The 7,218-nt window shown below is 49.5% G+C and overlaps 2 non-coding genes across 2 annotated transcripts; both read left to right on the top strand.

Annotated features, from left to right (window-relative positions):
- The first annotated feature begins 5,988 nt into the window (after positions 1–5,988).
- On the top strand, positions 5,989–6,062 carry TRNAN-GUU. Its single transcript has one exon. It is a non-coding gene; the product is annotated as a tRNA-Asn (tRNA).
- Positions 6,063–6,934: 872 nt separating this feature from the next.
- TRNAN-GUU lies at positions 6,935–7,008 on the top strand. The gene has a single exon. It is a non-coding gene; the product is annotated as a tRNA-Asn (tRNA).
- Positions 7,009–7,218: the final 210 nt, after the last annotated feature.

The raw sequence follows: 7,218 nt of genomic DNA on the forward strand, positions 1-7,218 counted from the left end.
CCCCCCGCCCGGCTTGCTCGCTCGCCCCACAGGGCCCGGGCAGGCGGGGGCCGGGAGCCAGGGGCGCCAGGACACGGGTCTGTCATGTCACGTCACGCCGCCCTGCTGGCCAATGCCCTCTGCCCCCTCGCCCTGTTCAGGCTGCTCAGGCTGGGGTAGATCCGTTGGGACAGGTCACACACACATGCTCGGTCCCCGAATCGGCTGGGCTCTGGCCCCTGTCACTCGCCAGCTCCGACCGGAGGCTCTGAGCACCTTCCTACACGCTTGAAATGACAACGGTCTGTCTGTGGACCCAGACCTTGTAGTGGTAGAGGCTTGTGTGTCCCAACGACCCTCAGAACTGTGTGGCCAGGAGTCTTGCACTCCTGGCAGGGGCACCCACGGCAAACGGGTCCCAGGGGAAGTGCCAGACACACCAGGATCCAAACTCCAAGTCCTCATGATGGAGCAGGAGGCAGAAAATGTCACGCTCTCAGCTGCTGTACAGACAGAAGGCTGCAGCAACATAGAGGTCTCCTGGCTTCTAGGGTTCTCCCTTCCCACTAAGCTCAGAGCTCTACCTTGTGAAAATCATGTGGTTGCTGTTTCTGCACACCAGCTGTCTCACACTGAACAATGTCATGCACAGACTTCTACCACAGGAAACCACACTCTCCTGTACCAACCTCCAAAAGCCCTCTGGTGATGGATGAGTGGTGACAGAGACATGGTAACCTGATGGTTGTCTTGCACCTGAATTGAGACAGGTGCAATTCAGCAACTACTACCATGACTTGCAGTCCTCTTCAGGATGCCCTCTGCTCACCTCACATGAGGATGAGACTAGAAAAGATCTGTCTTATCTGTTCCTGGCTAGATTACTGCCTTCAGTAGGATCATTCTCTCTGCTGTCAAAACCATCATAAAAAGACTTTGATTTTTACAACCTGGAATGTTTGCTCCTTGATGAACATTCAACCAAGACAATGAATGACCAGAAGGAAGAAGTGTCATTGTCTCCAGGCAACTAGTGAGATACAGCATTGACATTGCAGCTCTGAGTACTAATACAAGATGACTGGATGAGGGTCAGCTGAGAGAAGAAGGTGGAGGTTACACCTTCTAGAAGGAGAAACCAGCCAAGGACAGACACATTCATGGTGTTAGCTACACCATCAAGAATCACCTCATGAATCAACTTAGAGAGCTCCCTGGGGGTATTAATGAACATCTTACGGCTCTCCAACTTAAGACCAGCAACAACCAGTATACACAGTCATCAGGGTGTACACCCCAACACTTGATGCTGATATTGATGTCAAAGACCAGTGTTACTCCAACCTTGGCCATGTACTGATTAACACTCACAAAGAGAATAAGATCATTCTCCTTAGTGACTTCAACAGCAGTTGGATGTGACCTGAAACTGGGGTGGCACCATTGGGAAGGAAGATTAGGGAAAGCCAACTCCAGTGGCATCCTTCTCCTGAGCAAATGCATAGAGCATGGTCTTGTCATAGTGAACACCATCCTCAGACAGTGACAAATACAAGACCACCCTGAGACAACCTCATTCTAAGTACTGGCACTTTCTCAGTTATGTTATTGTTAGAACCCATGATCAAATGGATGTCCACATCACACGAGACATGCAAGAAGCTGCTGACTGCTGCACAGATCACCATCTTGTCAAATTCATTATGAATATCCAGCTTTCTCTGAAAAACCAAAAACAGCCAAAAGCACTGTGAAGGACTCTCAACATCAAATCTCTTCAAGACCCAAAGGTTTGTAAGGAACTCCAACAGTGCTTCCATGGAAAGCTCTCTGCCCCATCCGCAAAGGAAGGCAACACTGAGGAACAGTGGAAGAGCTTTAAAGCCACTGTCCATATGACCTGTACTGCAGGCTATACCATTGGCTTTACCACCCATCAGCATGAAGACTGATTCGATGAGAGTGATGCCAAGATCCAAGCCCTCCTCAGCAGAAAGAGAAGGTTTATTCTGCTTGTCAAGGTGACACCTCATCTCAGCAGAAGGAGACTTATCAGCTCCTCAAAGCCAAAGATTAAAGGAAAATCTGGGACATCAAAAATCAGCAGTGGCAAAACAAAGCCAAAGAGATTCAGCTGTAGGTTGACAAATATGACATGCAAAACTTTTTCCAGGCAACACCCCTCTTCCCACAGTCCTACTTTTCTGTGATCACAGGATGTCTTGACGCTCCTCAAAGACAATGAATCTATCCAAGCAAGATGGAAAAAGCACTTTACGGCACTCCTGAACTGTGAGTCCACTATAGCAGATACCACCATTGAATCCATTCCTCAACACCCTGAAAAGGGATTCCTCACCAACCCTCTTATCTTAGAAGAAGTCTGGCATGCCACCAAGGAAACCAAGAATAAGGCCACTGGACAAGATGGCATACCTGCTGAAATCTGCAAGGCTGTACTGAGACTCCACAAATTTATTCTATGCATTTGGAACACCAAAGAGATCCCTGGAAACCTGAGGAATGCCAACATCACAACTATCTTCATAAAAGGAGATAAATCTGTTGGGGAAATATTGAGGTATCACCCTCCTTTCTACAGCAGGGAAAATCCTTGCCTGTATCTTCCTGAACCATCTTTTACCTCTTGCTGAGGAAGTCCTGCCAGAATCTTAATATCATTTCATTCCATCCCATAGGGCAATTCACATGATCTTTGTTGCCCTCTAGGTCCAAGAAAAATGTTAGGAACAACACCAGGTCCTGCATGTGGCCTTCATTGACCTCACTAAAGCTTTTTATTCCATTAATCATGCAGACTTATACTGGCCAGAATTAGATGTCCAGAAAAGTACATCAAGGTCCTGAGACTTCACAACCAAATGACTGTGAATATTCTATGTAGCAGATCAAAGACCAATTAATTTGTCATCCAAACTGGGGTCAAGCAAGGATGTGTTGTTGCCCCAACTCTGTTCTCCAGTTTTCTGACAGTCATCTTTGTTCTCAATAAGGACCAACTTCCTTCTGGAATTGACATCAAATACCAAACAGATAGAGGGCTCTTCAATCTGGGATGCTTTTGGTCAAAGACCAAAGTACTCAAAACAACCAACCTTCAGTATGCCTAAACTGTGTCATATTTGTGCACACTGAGGAAAATCTTCAGATCATGCTGGGTCTTTTCAGAGGCCTACCAGACTTTGGGCCTCTCTCTCAACACTGAGAAGACTAAAGTGCTTCATCAGCCAGCCCCAAGCTATGAATGTGAATCCCTCCCCAAATTACCATTGAGGGAAAGACCTCTGAGGTAGTTAAGCACTTCCCCTACCTCAGTAGCCACCTCTCCCAGAGAGTGAACACTGATGAGGAGATGCAGCACAGGATCCAGTATTCAAGTGCCTCCTTTGGGAAATTGCTTTGGTGTGTCTTTATTCATCCTGATCTCCAGAAAGACACCAAGATTCATGTCAACAGTGCAGTCATCATCACCACTCTCCTCTCTGGATGTAAAACGAGGGTGACCTACTATTGCCATTTCAAGAGCCTAGAGAATTATCACCAACGATGCCTCTGGAAAATACTCAACATCAAATGAGAAGATCACTGCACAAATGTCAGCATCCTTGCTGACACCTATATTACTAGCATTGAGTTGGTGATCCTCAAGCACCATCTTCGCTGGACAGGGCATTATGTGCAGATGCTTGACTCCCAAAACAAGTGCTCTACTCCCTGCTAGGTAATGCCCTGAGGTCTCCTGGTGACCAGAAGAAGAACTACAAAGACATATTAAAGGCATACCTAAAGAAAACAGATGCTGAAATCCAAATTTGGAGGAGATGCCTGCTGACCAACTCCAATGGTGCCACAACCTCAACCAAGCGGCTGCCCATTTCAGCCTAAAGTATCTTGCCCTCCAAGTAGAGAAGAGAAAGCAGAGGAAGGAAAAGAAGAGAACTCCTGGCCTACAGCCCACCCTCCCCTGTAGAAAGACCTGCAACTTCTGCAGACAGGTCTGTGGCTCAAGGATTGGACTCTTAAGTCACCTTGAGACCTATAAATGAGCTGTGATAGAGATCAACCCTGAATCAAGGATTCCTGCCACTGACAAAGTTTTTGTTTGTGGAGTTTCAGAAGACTTGAAGAGCTTCTTTCAATGGAAAACTGAACATACTAAGTAGCTGTGTGCTGGACTAAATTCCTGGACTAAATTCAGCTGACTAAACTGAGTAGCTGTGTGCTGGACAAATTCCTGCAGAGAACAGAGTGAAAGGCTCTTCTTCAGCCCCTTTTTCCCAGCTGCAAGGGAGCCCCTTTTTCCATGGGCACACCAAAAGCCTGGGGGCAAATGCCTTGGTGCCTCAGTGGCAGCCTTGCTGCTTTCTGTGCAGTGGAGCTCAGCTGGACCCCAGCCAACACCGCATGGGCCCTTTCTGTGGCCAGCTGGAATGAGGCCCCAAAGTTCTGCCTGCACAGGAGGGAGCACAATCCTCAGCTGCTCCTAGTCTCCTTGCCCTTTTTTTTCCTCTTGCAGGCAAAGCTCAGAGGTGCCTCCTGTCACCCAGCCATGCTGTCGGCTCAGCCTCAGCCCCAGGCCCAGGCCCAGGCCCAGGCCCAGGCCCAGGCCCAGACCTGACCCAGGCAAGTGCGGGGAGCTGTGGGCCTGCAGTGGGACAGACCTACCCCACCACAAACAGGAGCCCACCAGAGCAACATCACAGTAGTTCTCAAGCAGCTCTTGCAGAAGAATCCCAGGTACTTCTCTCCCCAGGGAGCAGCTCCCTTCCCTTGCTGAATGAGGCCCAAGGCAGGCAGCAGCATACAAGCCGTGGCCTCCCTTCCAGCTCAGGAGAAGCTTGATTAAATGGGAGTGGGGGTGGCCCCACTCAGCTGCCTGGAGGAGCTGGGCATGGTGCATCACTGGGGCAGTGCATCTTGCCACAGTGGCAGATGCTGAAGGGAGAGGGAACTGGGTCTGACCAGGGTTTTTCCTCTCGCACTTTCAGTCTTCAACCTTTAACCTCCATGTTAATATGATTGTCTGTCAACCTGGATCTGACCTTAGACTTGTTCGTAGTCATTGCTGAGAAGGCTTCTTCACATCTGCATGTGGCTCTGAATCGAGAAGCCTGGCATTGTTCATCCTTTAACATTGCAGGGGCAGTTCTAGGGGAGAGGTTCTAGGGGAGAGGCCTTAATTAACCGCGCCCAGCTTACGTCCACAGTAAAATGCTTCAGCTTGTGTGCTCTCTTGCAAGTTGATTAGTTGTAAGTGCATGCCTGCTGGAGCACTTTCTGGGTCATATGGAAATGGACTTTGAAAAACAGCCAGGGCTCGCTTGAAAGATGTAAATGCCCAAAAGCATCAGTTGAATTTTCCTGCAAACACTGAATGAGGTGGAAATGCTTTCCAGGAGGCAGAACTGCCGATGCAGAGGATTCTTGGCCCAAGATCACTTGGTGTGTTGCGGAGCGAACAGTGCTGCCTTCAGGCAGACGAGTGATATCGCCTACGAATGTTAAATCACTCGAGCATTTCATCACGGTAACTATGCAGAGTCATCACCCTACTGTGAAATATACAGCATCTCCAAATGCATTTTTAGAAACTTCTAAAAGAGCCTTAATATTCAAGCGATTGAGGCTTCTAAACCTGAGAAAGTGCACATGCTTTACAATGATGCTCATGATATGGTAGGTGAGGACAGTGAGAACATGCATTGTTTGCAGGGATCAGGCTTTAAAGAAGAGAAGACAACCAGACCAGCTTCAAGACATTCCCGCTGGTTTTCTTCATTTCAGACTCCTACAGGTATTCAGACCTGTGTAGCTTGCAGAGGCATGGTCTCTGCTTCTATTATCCTCCTCCTTGTTACTATTACGATGTCCATCATCAGTCTTCTGTTGGGTTTTCTTAATGATGAAGCTTGAGGACATGCTTTGTTTCTATTGAAGCACCAGTAGGCCACACAGGGGTGACCAGGAAAGGGACAAGCACCTTTTCATGTCTCTGTGGCGCAATGGGTTAGTGTGTTTGGCTGTTAACCGAAAGGTTGGTGGTTCAAGCCCACCCAGGGGCGTAGCATTTCCTCTGTGATGTGTATGTGACGCTTTTAAAAGAGCCAAGGTTAAAAAATAATCTCTTGCTTGTATTTCAGCTCTTTTATCTGTTTGTTCCCCCGTCTCTTGCTTCGTCCGCTGCTCCGATGACAGACGTTTGAATCCCCTGGGACAGGGAATCATGAAGCAGGGTGATGAGAAGGACTGGTTACCCAGACAGCTCCCCCTTTGCACGCACACCTCCCCACCAGCCCCCCGCTGCCCCGGCTGGTTTGGCACTGCCATTCCCCCTTCCTCCCGCCCGGGGTCCTGTAGCTGGGCGGGGAACAAAAGAGCCTAATTGTAGGTCTTTTCCCCTATTAAAAACACTGGAGCTTTTTCCACACAGGAGCAGCCTGTCCCTAGGTGGGCTTAAACCACCAACCTTGGGTTAACACCTGAACACGCCAGCCCATCCCAGGGGCATGTGCGGGTGCTTGGAGTGCCCCGAGATGCTCTGCTGCACCTGGATCTTCAGGTGGTGGCTGTGGCAAGGAGTGCCTTTAAGCAGCTCCATCTAGTGAGACGGCAGTAACTCTTCCTTTCAATTTAGGTCTGGCTACCATTAGCCATGCCTTTATAACCTCTAGGCTAGATTACTGCCATGTGCTGCTCTAGGTTGGGCTTTCCTTGAAACCTGTCCAGAAGCTGCAGCTGGTGCAAAACATGGTGGTCCACTTTCTGAGGGGCAGGGTCACCATCAGCCCAGAAATACAGTGCTCCAGAGTCTCAGTGGCTCCCAGTAGGTTTCTGGACACAATACAAGTCGCTGGTTTTGACCTGGAAGAACTTGAGAGGTCTGGGCCCTTTGTACCTAAGGACCCGCCTCTTCGTGGCATGAGAGCGTTTCCATGTCTCTGTGGCGCAATGGGTTAGCGCGTTCGGCTGTTAACCGAAAGGTTGGTGGTTCAAGCCCACCCAGGGACGTGGCCGCGCTGCTTTGTTCGTGCTGCTTTTCAAGGGTGCAAAGTAATGGGGCGCTGCGCCGTGGGGTCTTCACTTCTTTTCCCATGCAGCGGGGTGCGGGGAAGGACGGCAGCGCAGGCCCGCGGCGGGTCTTCTCCCCTCTGAAAACACCGGCGCGCCTTGTGCGAAGCCCGACCTGCCGCAGGAGAGCCAGCCGGGTGCGGCACAGGC

This window comes from Alligator sinensis, unplaced genomic scaffold (genome assembly GCF_000455745.1).
Source record: "Alligator sinensis unplaced genomic scaffold, ASM45574v1 scaffold566_1, whole genome shotgun sequence".
NCBI lineage: Eukaryota > Metazoa > Chordata > Crocodylia > Alligatoridae > Alligator > Alligator sinensis.